Source organism: Eucyclogobius newberryi, unplaced genomic scaffold, assembly GCF_026437365.1.
Source record: "Eucyclogobius newberryi isolate DKJ021-1_F unplaced genomic scaffold, fEucNew1.0.hap1 SCAF_17, whole genome shotgun sequence".
Classification (NCBI taxonomy): domain Eukaryota; kingdom Metazoa; phylum Chordata; class Actinopteri; order Gobiiformes; family Gobiidae; genus Eucyclogobius; species Eucyclogobius newberryi.
The window spans coordinates 16,026,295-16,047,798 of NW_027315801.1; positions in this window are offsets into that span (position 1 = coordinate 16,026,295).

Sequence of the window (21,504 nt, forward strand, 5' to 3'; positions counted from 1 at the left end):
TGAAAACATGTATTAGCATGTATTAAACACTGACAACATGTATTAGCCTGTATTAAACACTGAAAACATGTATTAAACACTGAAAACATGTTTTAGCCTGTAAGAAACACTGAAAACATGTATTAGCATGTATTAAACACTGAAAACATGTAATAGCATGTATCTAACACTGAAAACATGTATTAGCCTGTATTAAACACTGAAAACATGTATTAGCAAGTATTAAACACTGAAAACATGTATTAGCCTGTATCAAACACTAAAAACATGTATTAGCCTGTATTAAACACTGAAAACATGTATTAAACACTGAAAACATGTATGAGCCTGTATTAAACACTGAAAACATGTATGAGCATGTATTAAACACTGAAAACAAGTATGAGCATGTATTAAACACTGAAAACATGTACTAGCATGTATTAAACACTGAAAACATGTATGAGCCTGTATTAAGCACTGAAAACATGTAGGAGCCTGTATTAAGCACTGAAAACATGTATTAGCATGTATTGAACACTGAAAACATGTATTAGCATGTATTAAACACTGAAAACATGTATGAGCCTGTAATAAACACTGAAAACATGTATTAGCATGTATTGAACACTGAAAACATGTATTAGCATGTATTAAACACTGAAAACATGTATGAGCATGTTTTAAACACTGAAAACATGTATTAACATGCATTAAACACTGAAAACATGTATGAGCATGTATTAAACACTGAAAACATGTATGAGCCTGTATTAAACACTGAAAACATGTATGAGCATGTATTAAACACTGAAAACATGTATGAGCATGTATTAAACACTGAAGACATGTATTAGCATGTATTAAACACTGAAAACATGTTTGAGCCTGCATTAAACACTGAAAACATGTATTAGCATGTATTAAACACTGAAAACATTTATTAGCCTGTATTAAACACTGAAAACATGTATTGGCCTGTATTAAACACTGAAAACATGTATTAAACACTGAAAACATGTATGAGCCTGTATTAAACACTGAAAACATGTATTAGCATGTAATAAACACTGAAAACATGTATTGGCCTGTATTAAACACTGAAAACATATATGAGCCTGTATTAAACACTGAAAACATGTATTAGCCTGTATTAAACACTGAAAACATGTATTAAACACTGAAAACATGTATTAGCATGTATTAAACACTGAAACATGTATTAGCATGTATTAACCAATGAAAACATGTATTAGCCTGCATTAAACACTGAAAACATGTATTAGCATGTATTAAACACTGAACACATGTATTAGCATGTATTAAACACTGAAAACATGTTTTAGCCTGTAAGAAACACTGAAAACATGTATTAGCATTTAATAAACACTGAAAACATGTATGAGCCTGTATTAAACACTGAAAACATGTATTAGCATGTATTAAACACTGACAACATGTATTAGCATGTATTAAACACTGAAAACATGTGTTAGCCTGTATTAAACACTGAAAACATGTATTAGCATGTATTAAACACTGAAAACATGTATTAGCATGTATTAAACACTGAAAACATGTATTAAACACTGAAAACATGTTTTAGCCTGTAAGAAACACTGAAAACATGTATTAGCATTTAATAAACACTGAAAACATGTATTAGCATGTATTAAACACTGACAACATGTATTAGCCTGTATTAAACACTGAAAACATGTATTAAACACTGAAAACATGTATTAGCATGTATTAAACACTGAAAACATGTATTAGCCTGCATTAAACACTGAAAAAATGTATTAAACACTGAAAACATGTATTAAACACTGAAAACATGTATAAGCATGTATTAAACACTGAACACATGTATTAGCATGTATTAAACACTGAAAACATGTATTAGCATTTATTAAACACTGAAAACATGTATTAGCTTGTATTAAACACTGAAAACATGTATTAGCATGTATTAAACACTGACAACATGTATTAGCCTGTATTAAACACTGAAAACATGTATTAAACACTGAAAACATGTTTTAGCCTGTAAGAAACACTGAAAACATGTATTAGCATGTATTAAACACTGAAAACATGTAATAGCATGTATCTAACACTGAAAACATGTATTAGCCTGTATTAAACACTGAAAACATGTATTAGCAAGTATTAAACACTGAAAACATGTATTAGCCTGTATCAAACACTAAAAACATGTATTAGCCTGTATTAAACACTGAAAACATGTATTAAACACTGAAAACATGTATGAGCCTGTATTAAACACTGAAAACATGTATGAGCATGTATTAAACACTGAAAACAAGTATGAGCATGTATTAAACACTGAAAACATGTACTAGCATGTATTAAACACTGAAAACATGTATGAGCCTGTATTAAGCACTGAAAACATGTAGGAGCCTGTATTAAGCACTGAAAACATGTATTAGCATGTATTGAACACTGAAAACATGTATTAGCATGTATTAAACACTGAAAACATGTATGAGCCTGTAATAAACACTGAAAACATGTATTAGCATGTATTGAACACTGAAAACATGTATTAGCATGTATTAAACACTGAAAACATGTATGAGCATGTTTTAAACACTGAAAACATGTATTAACATGCATTAAACACTGAAAACATGTATGAGCATGTATTAAACACTGAAAACATGTATGAGCCTGTATTAAACACTGAAAACATGTATGAGCATGTATTAAACACTGAAAACATGTATGAGCATGTATTAAACACTGAAGACATGTATTAGCATGTATTAAACACTGAAAACATGTTTGAGCCTGCATTAAACACTGAAAACATGTATTAGCATGTATTAAACACTGAAAACATTTATTAGCCTGTATTAAACACTGAAAACATGTATTGGCCTGTATTAAACACTGAAAACATGTATTAAACACTGAAAACATGTATGAGCCTGTATTAAACACTGAAAACATGTATTAGCATGTATTAAACACTGAAAACATGTATTAGCATGTATTAAACACTGAAAACATGTATCAGCATGTATTAAACACTGAAAACATATATGAGCATATATTAAACACTGAAAACATGTATTAGCCTGTATTAAACACTGAACACATTTATGAGCATGTATTAAACACTGAAAACATGTATTAGCATGTATTAAACACTGAAAACATGTATGAACCTGTATTAAACACTGAAAACATGTATTAGCATGTATTAAACACTGAACACATGTATTAGCATGTATTAAACACTGAAAACATGTATTAGCCTGTATTAAACACTGAAAACATGAATGAGCATGTATTAAACACTGAAAACATGTATTAGCATGTATTAAACACTGAACACATGTATTAGCATGTATTAAACACTGAAAACATGTATTAGCCTGTATTAAACACTGAAAACATGAATGAGCCTGTATTAAACACTGAAAACATGTATTAAACACTGAAAACATGTATTAGCATGTATCAAACACTGAAAACATGTATTAGCCTGCATTAAACACTGAAAAAATGTATTGAAAGGGAACAAGCGGTAGAAAATGGATGGATGGATGGACTGAAAACATGTATTAAACACTGAAAACATGTATTAGCATGTATTAAACACTGAACACATGTATTAGCATGTATTAAACACTGAAAACATGTATTAGCCTGTATTAAACACTGAAAACATGATTGAGCATGTATTAAACACTGAAAACATGTATTAGCATGTATTAAACACTAAAAACATGTATGAGCCTGTAATAAACACTGAAAACATGTATTAGCATGTATTAAACACTAAAAACATGTATTAGCCTGTATTAAACACTGAAAACATGTATGAGCCTGTATTAAACACTGAAAACATGTATTAGCATGTATTAAACACTGACAACATGTATTAGCATGTATTAAACACTGAAAACATGTTTTAGCCTGTATTAAACACTGAAAACATGTATTAGCATGTATTAAACACTGACAACATGTGTTAGCCTGTATTAAACACTGAAAACATGTATTAAACACTGAAAACATGTTTTAGCCTGTAAGAAACACTGAAAACATGTATTAGCATTTAATAAACACTGAAAACATGTATGAGCCTGTATTAAACACTGAAAACATGTATTAGCATGTATTAAACACTGACAACATGTATTAGCCTGTATTAAACACTGAAAACATGTATTAAACACTGAAAACATGTATTAGCATGTATTAAACACTGAAAACATGTATTAGCCTGCATTAAACACTGAAAAAATGTATTAAACACTGAAAACATGTATAAGCATGTATTAAACACTGAACACATGTATTAGCATGTATTAAACACTGAAAACATGTATTAGCATTTATTAAACACTGAAAACATGTATGAACCTGTATTAAACACTGAAAACATGTATTAGCATGTATTAAACACTGAAAACATGTATTAGCATGTAATAAACACCGAAAACATGTATGAGCCTGTATTAAACACTGAAAACATGTATTAAACACTGAAAACATGTATTAGCATGTATTAAACACTGAAAACATGTATTAGCCTGTATTAAACACTGAAATCATGTTTTAGCCTGTAAGAAACACTGAAAACATGTATTAGCATTTAATAAACACTGAAAACATGTATGAGCCTGTATTAAACACTGAAAACATGTATTAGCATGTATTAAACACTGACAACATGTATTAGCCTGCATTAAACACTGAAAAAATGTATTAAACACTGAAAACATGTATTAAACACTGAAAACATGTATTAGCATGTATTAAACACTGAACACATGTATTAGCATGTATTAAACACTGAAAACATGTATTAGCCTGTATTAAACACTGAAAACATGAATGAGCATGTATTAAACACTGAAAACATGTATTAGCATGTATTAAACACTGAACACATGTATTAGCATGTATTAAACACTGAAAACATGTATTAGCCTGTATTAAACACTGAAAACATGAATGAGCCTGTATTAAACACTGAAAACATGTATTAAACACTGAAAACATGTATTAGCATGTATTAAACACTGAAAACATGTATTAGCCTGCATTAAACACTGAAAAAATGTATTGAAAGGGAACAAGCGGTAGAAAATGGATGGATGGATGGACTGAAAACATGTATTAAACACTGAAAACATGTATTAGCATGTATTAAACACTGAACACATGTATTAGCATGTATTAAACACTGAAAACATGTATTAGCCTGTATTAAACACTGAAAACATGATTGAGCATGTATTAAACACTGAAAACATGTATTAGCATGTATTAAACACTAAAAACATGTATGAGCCTGTAATAAACACTGAAAACATGTATTAGCATGTATTAAACACTAAAAACATGTATTAGCCTGTATTAAACACTGAAAACATGTATGAGCCTGTATTAAACACTGAAAACATGTATTAGCATGTATTAAACACTGACAACATGTATTAGCATGTATTAAACACTGAAAACATGTTTTAGCCTGTATTAAACACTGAAAACATGTATTAGCATGTATTAAACACTGACAACATGTGTTAGCCTGTATTAAACACTGAAAACATGTTTTAGCCTGTAAGAAACACTGAAAACATGTATTAGCATTTAATAAACACTGAAAACATGTATGAGCCTGTATTAAACACTGAAAACATGTATTAGCATGTATTAAACACTGACAACATGTATTAGCCTGTATTAAACACTGAAAACATGTATTAAACACTGAAAACATGTATTAGCATGTATTAAACACTGAAAACATGTATTAGCCTGCATTAAACACTGAAAAAATGTATTAAACACTGAAAACATGTATAAGCATGTATTAAACACTGAACACATGTATTAGCATGTATTAAACACTGAAAACATGATTGAGCATGTATTAAACACTGAAAACATGTATTAGCATGTATTAAACACTAAAAACATGTATGAGCCTGTAATAAACACTGAAAACATGTATTAGCATGTATTAAACACTAAAAACATGTATTAGCCTGTATTAAACACTGAAAACATGTATTAGCCTGTATTAAACACTGAAAACATGTATGTATTAAACACTGAAAACATGTATTAGCCTGTATTAAACACTGAAAACATGTATTAGCATGTAATAAACACTGAAAACATGTATTGGCCTGTATTAAACACTGAAAACATATATGAGCCTGTATTAAACACTGAAAACATGTATTAGCCTGTATTAAACACTGAAAACATGTATTAAACACTGAAAACATGTATTAGCATGTATTAAACACTGAAACATGTATTAGCATGTATTAACCACTGAAAACATGTATTAGCCTGCATTAAACACTGAAAACATGTATTAGCATGTATTAAACACTGAACACATGTATTAGCATGTATTAAACACTGAAAACATGTTTTAGCCTGTAAGAAACACTGAAAACATGTATTAGCATTTAATAAACACTGAAAACATGTATGAGCCTGTATTAAACACTGAAAACATGTATTAGCATGTATTAAACACTGACAACATGTATTAGCATGTATTAAACACTGAAAACATGTGTTAGCCTGTATTAAACACTGAAAACATGTATTAGCATGTATTAAACACTGACAACATGTGTTAGCCTGTATTAAACACTGAAAACATGTATTAAACACTGAAAACATGTTTTAGCCTGTAAGAAACACTGAAAACATGTATTAGCATTTAATAAACACTGAAAACATGTATTAGCATGTATTAAACACTGACAACATGTATTAGCCTGTATTAAACACTGAAAACATGTATTAAACACTGAAAACATGTATTAGCATGTATTAAACACTGAAAACATGTATTAGCCTGCATTAAACACTGAAAAAATGTATTAAACACTGAAAACATGTATTAAACACTGAAAACATGTATAAGCATGTATTAAACACTGAACACATGTATTAGCATGTATTAAACACTGAAAACATGTATTAGCATTTATTAAACACTGAAAACATGTATTAGCTTGTATTAAACACTGAAAACATGTATTAGCATGTATTAAACACTGACAACATGTATTAGCCTGTATTAAACACTGAAAACATGTATTAAACACTGAAAACATGTTTTAGCCTGTAAGAAACACTGAAAACATGTATTAGCATGTATTAAACACTGAAAACATGTAATAGCATGTATCTAACACTGAAAACATGTATTAGCCTGTATTAAACACTGAAAACATGTATTAGCAAGTATTAAACACTGAAAACATGTATTAGCCTGTATCAAACACTAAAAACATGTATTAGCCTGTATTAAACACTGAAAACATGTATTAAACACTGAAAACATGTATGAGCCTGTATTAAACACTGAAAACATGTATGAGCATGTATTAAACACTGAAAACAAGTATGAGCATGTATTAAACACTGAAAACATGTACTAGCATGTATTAAACACTGAAAACATGTATGAGCCTGTATTAAGCACTGAAAACATGTAGGAGCCTGTATTAAGCACTGAAAACATGTATTAGCATGTATTGAACACTGAAAACATGTATTAGCATGTATTAAACACTGAAAACATGTATGAGCCTGTAATAAACACTGAAAACATGTATTAGCATGTATTGAACACTGAAAACATGTATTAGCATGTATTAAACACTGAAAACATGTATGAGCATGTTTTAAACACTGAAAACATGTATTAACATGCATTAAACACTGAAAACATGTATGAGCATGTATTAAACACTGAAAACATGTATGAGCCTGTATTAAACACTGAAAACATGTATGAGCATGTATTAAACACTGAAAACATGTATGAGCATGTATTAAACACTGAAGACATGTATTAGCATGTATTAAACACTGAAAACATGTTTGAGCCTGCATTAAACACTGAAAACATGTATTAGCATGTATTAAACACTGAAAACATTTATTAGCCTGTATTAAACACTGAAAACATGTATTGGCCTGTATTAAACACTGAAAACATGTATTAAACACTGAAAACATGTATGAGCCTGTATTAAACACTGAAAACATGTATTAGCATGTAATAAACACTGAAAACATGTATTGGCCTGTATTAAACACTGAAAACATATATGAGCCTGTATTAAACACTGAAAACATGTATTAGCCTGTATTAAACACTGAAAACATGTATTAAACACTGAAAACATGTATTAGCATGTATTAAACACTGAAACATGTATTAGCATGTATTAACCACTGAAAACATGTATTAGCCTGCATTAAACACTGAAAACATGTATTAGCATGTATTAAACACTGAACACATGTATTAGCATGTATTAAACACTGAAAACATGTTTTAGCCTGTAAGAAACACTGAAAACATGTATTAGCATTTAATAAACACTGAAAACATGTATGAGCCTGTATTAAACACTGAAAACATGTATTAGCATGTATTAAACACTGACAACATGTATTAGCATGTATTAAACACTGAAAACATGTGTTAGCCTGTATTAAACACTGAAAACATGTATTAGCATGTATTAAACACTGAAAACATGTATTAGCATGTATTAAACACTGAAAACATGTATTAAACACTGAAAACATGTTTTAGCCTGTAAGAAACACTGAAAACATGTATTAGCATTTAATAAACACTGAAAACATGTATTAGCATGTATTAAACACTGACAACATGTATTAGCCTGTATTAAACACTGAAAACATGTATTAAACACTGAAAACATGTATTAGCATGTATTAAACACTGAAAACATGTATTAGCCTGCATTAAACACTGAAAAAATGTATTAAACACTGAAAACATGTATTAAACACTGAAAACATGTATAAGCATGTATTAAACACTGAACACATGTATTAGCATGTATTAAACACTGAAAACATGTATTAGCATTTATTAAACACTGAAAACATGTATTAGCTTGTATTAAACACTGAAAACATGTATTAGCATGTATTAAACACTGACAACATGTATTAGCCTGTATTAAACACTGAAAACATGTATTAAACACTGAAAACATGTTTTAGCCTGTAAGAAACACTGAAAACATGTATTAGCATGTATTAAACACTGAAAACATGTAATAGCATGTATCTAACACTGAAAACATGTATTAGCCTGTATTAAACACTGAAAACATGTATTAGCAAGTATTAAACACTGAAAACATGTATTAGCCTGTATCAAACACTAAAAACATGTATTAGCCTGTATTAAACACTGAAAACATGTATTAAACACTGAAAACATGTATGAGCCTGTATTAAACACTGAAAACATGTATGAGCATGTATTAAACACTGAAAACAAGTATGAGCATGTATTAAACACTGAAAACATGTACTAGCATGTATTAAACACTGAAAACATGTATGAGCCTGTATTAAGCACTGAAAACATGTAGGAGCCTGTATTAAGCACTGAAAACATGTATTAGCATGTATTGAACACTGAAAACATGTATTAGCATGTATTAAACACTGAAAACATGTATGAGCCTGTAATAAACACTGAAAACATGTATTAGCATGTATTGAACACTGAAAACATGTATTAGCATGTATTAAACACTGAAAACATGTATGAGCATGTTTTAAACACTGAAAACATGTATTAACATGCATTAAACACTGAAAACATGTATGAGCATGTATTAAACACTGAAAACATGTATGAGCCTGTATTAAACACTGAAAACATGTATGAGCATGTATTAAACACTGAAAACATGTATGAGCATGTATTAAACACTGAAGACATGTATTAGCATGTATTAAACACTGAAAACATGTTTGAGCCTGCATTAAACACTGAAAACATGTATTAGCATGTATTAAACACTGAAAACATTTATTAGCCTGTATTAAACACTGAAAACATGTATTGGCCTGTATTAAACACTGAAAACATGTATTAAACACTGAAAACATGTATGAGCCTGTATTAAACACTGAAAACATGTATTAGCATGTATTAAACACTGAAAACATGTATTAGCATGTATTAAACACTGAAAACATGTATCAGCATGTATTAAACACTGAAAACATATATGAGCATATATTAAACACTGAAAACATGTATTAGCCTGTATTAAACACTGAACACATTTATGAGCATGTATTAAACACTGAAAACATGTATTAGCATGTATTAAACACTGAAAACATGTATGAACCTGTATTAAACACTGAAAACATGTATTAGCATGTATTAAACACTGAACACATGTATTAGCATGTATTAAACACTGAAAACATGTATTAGCCTGTATTAAACACTGAAAACATGAATGAGCATGTATTAAACACTGAAAACATGTATTAGCATGTATTAAACACTCAACACATGTATTAGCATGTATTAAACACTGAAAACATGTATTAGCCTGTATTAAACACTGAAAACATGAATGAGCCTGTATTAAACACTGAAAACATGTATTAAACACTGAAAACATGTATTAGCATGTATCAAACACTGAAAACATGTATTAGCCTGCATTAAACACTGAAAAAATGTATTGAAAGGGAACAAGCGGTAGAAAATGGATGGATGGATGGACTGAAAACATGTATTAAACACTGAAAACATGTATTAGCATGTATTAAACACTGAACACATGTATTAGCATGTATTAAACACTGAAAACATGTATTAGCCTGTATTAAACACTGAAAACATGATTGAGCATGTATTAAACACTGAAAACATGTATTAGCATGTATTAAACACTAAAAACATGTATGAGCCTGTAATAAACACTGAAAACATGTATTAGCATGTATTAAACACTAAAAACATGTATTAGCCTGTATTAAACACTGAAAACATGTATGAGCCTGTATTAAACACTGAAAACATGTATTAGCATGTATTAAACACTGACAACATGTATTAGCATGTATTAAACACTGAAAACATGTTTTAGCCTGTATTAAACACTGAAAACATGTATTAGCATGTATTAAACACTGACAACATGTGTTAGCCTGTATTAAACACTGAAAACATGTATTAAACACTGAAAACATGTTTTAGCCTGTAAGAAACACTGAAAACATGTATTAGCATTTAATAAACACTGAAAACATGTATGAGCCTGTATTAAACACTGAAAACATGTATTAGCATGTATTAAACACTGACAACATGTATTAGCCTGTATTAAACACTGAAAACATGTATTAAACACTGAAAACATGTATTAGCATGTATTAAACACTGAAAACATGTATTAGCCTGCATTAAACACTGAAAAAATGTATTAAACACTGAAAACATGTATAAGCATGTATTAAACACTGAACACATGTATTAGCATGTATTAAACACTGAAAACATGTATTAGCATTTATTAAACACTGAAAACATGTATGAACCTGTATTAAACACTGAAAACATGTATTAGCATGTATTAAACACTGAAAACATGTATTAGCATGTAATAAACACCGAAAACATGTATGAGCCTGTATTAAACACTGAAAACATGTATTAAACACTGAAAACATGTATTAGCATGTATTAAACACTGAAAACATGTATTAGCCTGTATTAAACACTGAAAACATGTTTTAGCCTGTAAGAAACACTGAAAACATGTATTAGCATTTAATAAACACTGAAAACATGTATGAGCCTGTATTAAACACTGAAAACATGTATTAGCATGTATTAAACACTGACAACATGTATTAGCCTGCATTAAACACTGAAAAAATGTATTAAACACTGAAAACATGTATTAAACACTGAAAACATGTATTAGCATGTATTAAACACTGAACACATGTATTAGCATGTATTAAACACTGAAAACATGTATTAGCCTGTATTAAACACTGAAAACATGAATGAGCATGTATTAAACACTGAAAACATGTATTAGCATGTATTAAACACTGAACACATGTATTAGCATGTATTAAACACTGAAAACATGTATTAGCCTGTATTAAACACTGAAAACATGAATGAGCCTGTATTAAACACTGAAAACATGTATTAAACACTGAAAACATGTATTAGCATGTATTAAACACTGAAAACATGTATTAGCCTGCATTAAACACTGAAAAAATGTATTGAAAGGGAACAAGCGGTAGAAAATGGATGGATGGATGGACTGAAAACATGTATTAAACACTGAAAACATGTATTAGCATGTATTAAACACTGAACACATGTATTAGCATGTATTAAACACTGAAAACATGTATTAGCCTGTATTAAACACTGAAAACATGATTGAGCATGTATTAAACACTGAAAACATGTATTAGCATGTATTAAACACTAAAAACATGTATGAGCCTGTAATAAACACTGAAAACATGTATTAGCATGTATTAAACACTAAAAACATGTATTAGCCTGTATTAAACACTGAAAACATGTATGAGCCTGTATTAAACACTGAAAACATGTATTAGCATGTATTAAACACTGACAACATGTATTAGCATGTATTAAACACTGAAAACATGTTTTAGCCTGTATTAAACACTGAAAACATGTATTAGCATGTATTAAACACTGACAACATGTGTTAGCCTGTATTAAACACTGAAAACATGTTTTAGCCTGTAAGAAACACTGAAAACATGTATTAGCATTTAATAAACACTGAAAACATGTATGAGCCTGTATTAAACACTGAAAACATGTATTAGCATGTATTAAACACTGACAACATGTATTAGCCTGTATTAAACACTGAAAACATGTATTAAACACTGAAAACATGTATTAGCATGTATTAAACACTGAAAACATGTATTAGCCTGCATTAAACACTGAAAAAATGTATTAAACACTGAAAACATGTATAAGCATGTATTAAACACTGAACACATGTATTAGCATGTATTAAACACTGAAAACATGTATTAGCATTTATTAAACACTGAAAACATGTATTAGCTTGTATTACACACTGAAAACATGTATTAGCATGTATTAAACACTGACAACATGTATTAGCCTGTATTAAACACTGAAAACATGTATTAAACACTGAAAACATGTTTTAGCCTGTAAGAAACACTGAAAACATGTATTAGCATGTATTAAACACTGAAAACATGTAATAGCATGTATTGAACACTGAAAACATGTATGAGCCTGTATTAAGCACTGAAAACATGTAGGAGCCTGTATTAAGCACTGAAAACATGTATTAGCATGTATTGAACACTGAAAACATGTATTAGCATGTATTAAACACTGAAAACATGTATGAGCCTGTAATAAACACTGAAAACATGTATTAGCATGTATTGAACACTGAAAACATGTATTAGCATGTATTAAACACTGAAAACATGTATGAGCATGTTTTAAACACTGAAAACATGTATTAACATGCATTAAACACTGAAAACATGTATGAGCATGTATTAAACACTGAAAACATGTATGAGCCTGTATTAAACACTGAAAACATGTATGAGCATGTATTAAACACTGAAAACATGTATGAGCATGTATTAAACACTGAAGACATGTATTAGCATGTATTAAACACTGAAAACATGTTTGAGCCTGCATTAAACACTGAAAACATGTATTAGCATGTATTAAACACTGAAAACATTTATTAGCCTGTATTAAACACTGAAAACATGTATTGGCCTGTATTAAACACTGAAAACATGTATTAAACACTGAAAACATGTATGAGCCTGTATTAAACACTGAAAACATGTATTAGCATGTATTAAACACTGAAAACATGTATTAGCATGTATTAAACACTGAAAACATGTATCAGCATGTATTAAACACTGAAAACATATATGAGCATATATTAAACACTGAAAACATGTATTAGCCTGTATTAAACACTGAACACATTTATGAGCATGTATTAAACACTGAAAACATGTATTAGCATGTATTAAACACTGAAAACATGTATGAACCTGTATTAAACACTGAAAACATGTATTAGCATGTATTAAACACTGAAAACATGTATTAGCATGTAATAAACACCGAAAACATGTATGAGCCTGTATTAAACACTGAAAACATGTATTAAACACTGAAAACATGTATTAGCATGTATTAAACACTGAAAACATGTATTAGCCTGTATTAAACACTGAAAACATGTTTTAGCCTGTAAGAAACACTGAAAACATGTATTAGCATTTAATAAACACTGAAAACATGTATGAGCCTGTATTAAACACTGAAAACATGTATTAGCATGTATTAAACACTGACAACATGTATTAGCCTGCATTAAACACTGAAAAAATGTATTAAACACTGAAAACATGTATTAAACACTGAAAACATGTATTAGCATGTATTAAACACTGAACACATGTATTAGCATGTATTAAACACTGAAAACATGTATTAGCCTGTATTAAACACTGAAAACATGAATGAGCATGTATTAAACACTGAAAACATGTATTAGCATGTATTAAACACTGAACACATGTATTAGCATGTATTAAACACTGAAAACATGTATTAGCCTGTATTAAACACTGAAAACATGAATGAGCCTGTATTAAACACTGAAAACATGTATTAAACACTGAAAACATGTATTAGCATGTATCAAACACTGAAAACATGTATTAGCCTGCATTAAACACTGAAAAAATGTATTGAAAGGGAACAAGCGGTAGAAAATGGATGGATGGATGGACTGAAAACATGTATTAAACACTGAAAACATGTATTAGCATGTATTAAACACTGAACACATGTATTAGCATGTATTAAACACTGAAAACATGTATTAGCCTGTATTAAACACTGAAAACATGATTGAGCATGTATTAAACACTGAAAACATGTATTAGCATGTATTAAACACTAAAAACATGTATGAGCCTGTAATAAACACTGAAAACATGTATTAGCATGTATTAAACACTAAAAACATGTATTAGCCTGTATTAAACACTGAAAACATGTATGAGCCTGTATTAAACACTGAAAACATGTATTAGCATGTATTAAACACTGACAACATGTATTAGCATGTATTAAACACTGAAAACATGTTTTAGCCTGTATTAAACACTGAAAACATGTATTAGCATGTATTAAACACTGACAACATGTGTTAGCCTGTATTAAACACTGAAAACATGTATTAAACACTGAAAACATGTTTTAGCCTGTAAGAAACACTGAAAACATGTATTAGCATTTAATAAACACTGAAAACATGTATGAGCCTGTATTAAACACTGAAAACATGTATTAGCATGTATTAAACACTGACAACATGTATTAGCCTGTATTAAACACTGAAAACATGTATTAAACACTGAAAACATGTATTAGCATGTATTAAACACTGAAAACATGTATTAGCCTGCATTAAACACTGAAAAAATGTATTAAACACTGAAAACATGTATAAGCATGTATTAAACACTGAACACATGTATTAGCATGTATTAAACACTGAAAACATGTATTAGCATTTATTAAACACTGAAAACATGTATGAACCTGTATTAAACACTGAAAACATGTATTAGCATGTATTAAACACTGAAAACATGTATTAGCATGTAATAAACACCGAAAACATGTATGAGCCTGTATTAAACACTGAAAACATGTATTAAACACTGAAAACATGTATTAGCATGTATTAAACACTGAAAACATGTATTAGCCTGTATTAAACACTGAAAACATGTTTTAGCCTGTAAGAAACACTGAAAACATGTATTAGCATTTAATAAACACTGAAAACATGTATGAGCCTGTATTAAACACTGAAAACATGTATTAGCATGTATTAAACACTGACAACATGTATTAGCCTGCATTAAACACTGAAAAAATGTATTAAACACTGAAAACATGTATTAAACACTGAAAACATGTATTAGCATGTATTAAACACTGAACACATGTATTAGCATGTATTAAACACTGAAAACATGTATTAGCCTGTATTAAACACTGAAAACATGAATGAGCATGTATTAAACACTGAAAACATGTATTAGCATGTATTAAACACTGAACACATGTATTAGCATGTATTAAACACTGAAAACATGTATTAGCCTGTATTAAACACTGAAAACATGAATGAGCCTGTATTAAACACTGAAAACATGTATTAAACACTGAAAACATGTATTAGCATGTATTAAACACTGAAAACATGTATTAGCCTGCATTAAACACTGAAAAAATGTATTGAAAGGGAACAAGCGGTAGAAAATGGATGGATGGATGGACTGAAAACATGTATTAAACACTGAAAACATGTATTAGCATGTATTAAACACTGAACACATGTATTAGCATGTATTAAACACTGAAAACATGTATTAGCCTGTATTAAACACTGAAAACATGATTGAGCATGTATTAAACACTGAAAACATGTATTAGCATGTATTAAACACTAAAAACATGTATGAGCCTGTAATAAACACTGAAAACATGTATTAGCATGTATTAAACACTAAAAACATGTATTAGCCTGTATTAAACACTGAAAACATGTATGAGCCTGTATTAAACACTGAAAACATGTATTAGCATGTATTAAACACTGACAACATGTATTAGCATGTATTAAACACTGAAAACATGTTTTAGCCTGTATTAAACACTGAAAACATGTATTAGCATGTATTAAACACTGACAACATGTGTTAGCCTGTATTAAACACTGAAAACATGTTTTAGCCTGTAAGAAACACTGAAAACATGTATTAGCATTTAATAAACACTGAAAACATGTATGAGCCTGTATTAAACACTGAAAACATGTATTAGCATGTATTAAACACTGACAACATGTATTAGCCTGTATTAAACACTGAAAACATGTATTAAACACTGAAAACATGTATTAGCATGTATTAAACACTGAAAACATGTATTAGCCTGCATTAAACACTGAAAAAATGTATTAAACACTGAAAACATGTATAAGCATGTATTAAACACTGAACACATGTATTAGCATGTATCAAACACTGAAAACATGTATTAGCATTTATTAAACACTGAAAACATGTATTAGCTTGTATTACACACTGAAAACATGTATTAGCATGTATTAAACACTGACAACATGTATTAGCCTGTATTAAACACTGAAAACATGTATTAAACACTGAAAACATGTTTTAGCCTGTAAGAAACACTGAAAACATGTATTAGCATGTATTAAACACTGAAAACATGTAATAGCATGTATTGAACACTGAAAACATGTATTAGCCTGTATTAAACACTGAAAACATGTATTAGCAAGTATTAAACACTGAAAACATGTATTAGCCTGTATCAAACACTAAAAACATGTATTAGCCTGTATTAAACACTGAAAACATGTATTAAACACTGAAAACATGTATGAGCCTGTATTAAACACTGAAAACATGTATGAGCATGTATTAAACACTGAAAACAAGTATGAGCATGTATTAAACACTGAAAACATGTACTAGCATGTATTAAACACTGAAAACATGTATGAGCCTGTATTAAGCACTGAAAACATGTAGGAGCCTGTATTAAGCACTGAAAACATGTATTAGCATGTATTGAACACTGAAAACATGTATTAGCATGTATTAAACACTGAAAACATGTATGAGCCTGTAATAAACACTGAAAACATGTATTAGCATGTATTGAACACTGAAAACATGTATTAGCATGTATTAAACACTGAAAACATGTATGAGCATGTTTTAAACACTGAAAACATGTATTAACATGCATTAAACACTGAAAACATGTATGAGCATGTATTAAACACTGAAAACATGTATGAGCCTGTATTAAACACTGAAAACATGTATGAGCCTGTATTAAACACTGAAAACATGTATGAGCATGTATTAAACACTGAAAACATGAATGAGCATGTATTAAACACTGAAAACATGTATTAGCATGTATTGAACACTGAAAACATGTATTAGCATGTATTAAACACTGACATGTATTAGCCTGCCTTAAACCCCTAAAACATGTATTAGCATGTATTAAACACTGGAAACATGTATGAGCCTGTATTAAACACTGAAAACATATATTAGCATGTACTAAACACTGACATGTATTAGCCTGCATTAAACACTGAAAACATGTATTAGCATGTATTAAACACTGAAAACATGTTTGAGCCTGCATTAAACACTGAAAACATTTATTAGCCTGTATTAAACACTGAAAACATGTATTGGCCTGTATTAAACACTGAAAACATGTATTAAACACTGAAAACATGTATGAGCCTGTATTAAACACTGAAAACATGTATTAGCATGTATTAAACACTGAAAACATGTATTAGCATGTATTAAACACTGAAAACATGTATCAGCATGTATTAAACACTGAAAACATATATGAGCATATATTAAACACTGAAAACATGTATTAGCCTGTATTAAACACTGAACACATTTATGAGCATGTATTAAACACTGAAAACATGTATTAGCATGTATTAAACACTGAAAACATGTATGAACCTGTATTAAACACTGAAAACATGTATTAGCATGTATTAAACACTGAAAACATGTATTAGCATGTAATAAACACCGAAAACATGTATGAGCCTGTATTAAACACTGAAAACATGTATTAAACACTGAAAACATGTATTAGCATGTATTAAACACTGAAAACATGTATGAGCCTGTATTAAACACTGAAAACATGTATGAGCCTGTATTAAACACTGAAAACATGTATGAGCCTGTATTAAACACTGAAAACATGTATTAGCATGTATTAAACACTGAAGACATGTATGAGTTTGTATTAAACACTGAAAACATGTATGAGCATGTATTAAACACTGAAACATGTATTAGCCTGTATTAAACACTGAAAACATGAATGAGCATGTATTAAACACTGAAAACATGTATTAGCATGTATTAAACACTAAAAACATGTATGAGCCTGTAATAAACACTGAAAACATGTATTAGCATGTATTAAACACTAAAAACATGTATTAGCCTGTATTAAACACTGACAACATGTGTTAGCCTGTATTAAACACTGAAAACATGTATTAAACACTGAAAACATGTTTTAGCCTGTATTAAACACTGAAAACATGTATTAGCATGTATTAAACACTGAAAACATGTATTAGCATTTAATAAACACTGAAAACATGTATGAGCCTGTATTAAACACTGAAAACATGTATTAGCATGTATTAAACACTGACAACATGTATTAGCATGTATTAAACACTGAAAACATGTTTTAGCCTGTATTAAACACTGAAAACATGTATTAGCATGTATTAAACACTGACAACATGTGTTAGCCTGTATTAAACACTGAAAACATGTATTAAACACTGAAAACATGTTTTAGCCTGTAAGAAACACTGAAAACATGTATTAGCATTTAATAAACACTGAAAACATGTATGAGCCTGTATTAAACACTGAAAACATGTATTAGCATGTATTAAACACTGACAACATGTATTAAACACTGAAAACATGTATTAGCATGTATTAAACACTGAAAACATGTATTAGCCTGCATTAAACACTGAAAAAATGTATTAAACACTGAAAACATGTATTAAACACTGAAAACATGTATAAGCATGTATTAAACACTGAACACATGTATTAGCATGTATTAAACACTGAAAAAATGTATTAAACACTGAAAACATGTATTAAACACTGAAAACATGTATAAGCATGTATTAAACACTGAACACATGTATAAGCATGTATTAAACACTGAACACATGTATTAGCATGTATTAAACACTGAAAACATGTATGAGCCTGTATTAAACACTGAAAACATGTATTAGCATGTATTAAACACTGACAACATGTATTAAACACTGAAAACATGTATTAGCATGTATTAAACACTGAAAACATGTATTAGCCTGCATTAAACACTGAAAAAATGTATTAAACACTGAAAACATGTATTAAACACTGAAAACATGTATAAGCATGTATTAAACACTGAACACATGTATTAGCATGTATTAAACACTGAAAACATGTATTAGCATTTATTAAACACTGAAAACATGTATTAGCTTGTATTAAACACTGAAAACATGTATTAGCATGTATTAAACACTGACAACATGTATTAGCCTGTATTAAACACTGAAAACATGTATTAAACACTGAAAACATGTTTTAGCCTGTAAGAAACACTGAAAACATGTATTAGCATGTATTAAACACTGAAAACATGTATTAGCAAGTATTAAACACTGAAAACATGTATTAGCCTGTATCAAACACTAAAAACATGTATTAGCCTGTATTAAACACTGAAAACATGTATTAAACACTGAAAACATGTATGAGCCTGTATTAAACACTGAAAACATGTATGAGCATGTATTGAACACTGAAAACATGTAGGAGCCTGTATTAAACACTGAAAACATGTATTAGCATGTATTAAACACTGAAAACATGTATTAGCATGTATTAAACACTGAAAACATATATGAGCATATATTAAACACTGAAAACATGTATTAGCCTGTATTAAACACTGAACACATTTATGAGCATGTATTAAACACTGAAAACATGTATTAGCATGTATTAAACACTGAAAACATGTATGAACCTGTATTAAACACTGAAAACATGTATTAGCATGAATTAAACACTGAAAACATGTATTAGCATGTAATAAACACCGAAAACATGTATGAGCCTGTATTAAACACTGAAAACATGTATTAAACACTGAAAACATGTATTAGCATGTATTAAACACTGAAAACATGTATGAGCCTGTATTAAACACTGAAAACATGTATGAGCCTGTATTAAACACTGAAAACATGTATGAGCCTGTATTAAACACTGAAAACATGTATTAGCATGTATTAAACACTGAAGACATGTATGAGTTTGTATTAAACACTGAAAACATGTATGAGCATGTATTAAACACTGAAACATGTATTAGCCTGTATTAAACACTGAAAACATGAATGAGCATGTATTAAACACTGAAAACATGTATTAGCATGTATTAAACACTAAAAACATGTATGAGCCTGTAATAAACACTGGAAACATGTATTAGCATGTATTAAACACTAAAAACATGTATTAGCCTGTATTAAACACTGAAAACATGTATTAGCCTGTATTAAACACTGAAAACATGTATTAGCCTGTATTAAACACTGAAAACATGTATTAGCATGTAATAAACACTGAACACATGTATTGGCCTGTATTAAACACTGAAAACTTATATGAGCCTGTATTAAACACTGAAAACATTTATTAGCCTGTATTAAACACTGAAAACATGTATTGGCCTGTATTAAACACTGAAAACATGTATTAAACACTGAAAACATGTATGAGCCTGTATTAAACACTGAAAACATGTATTAGCATGTATTAAGATAAGATAAGATAAGATATTCCTTTATTGTCCCACATGGGGAAATTTCATTGGTGCAACGCAGGTAGATA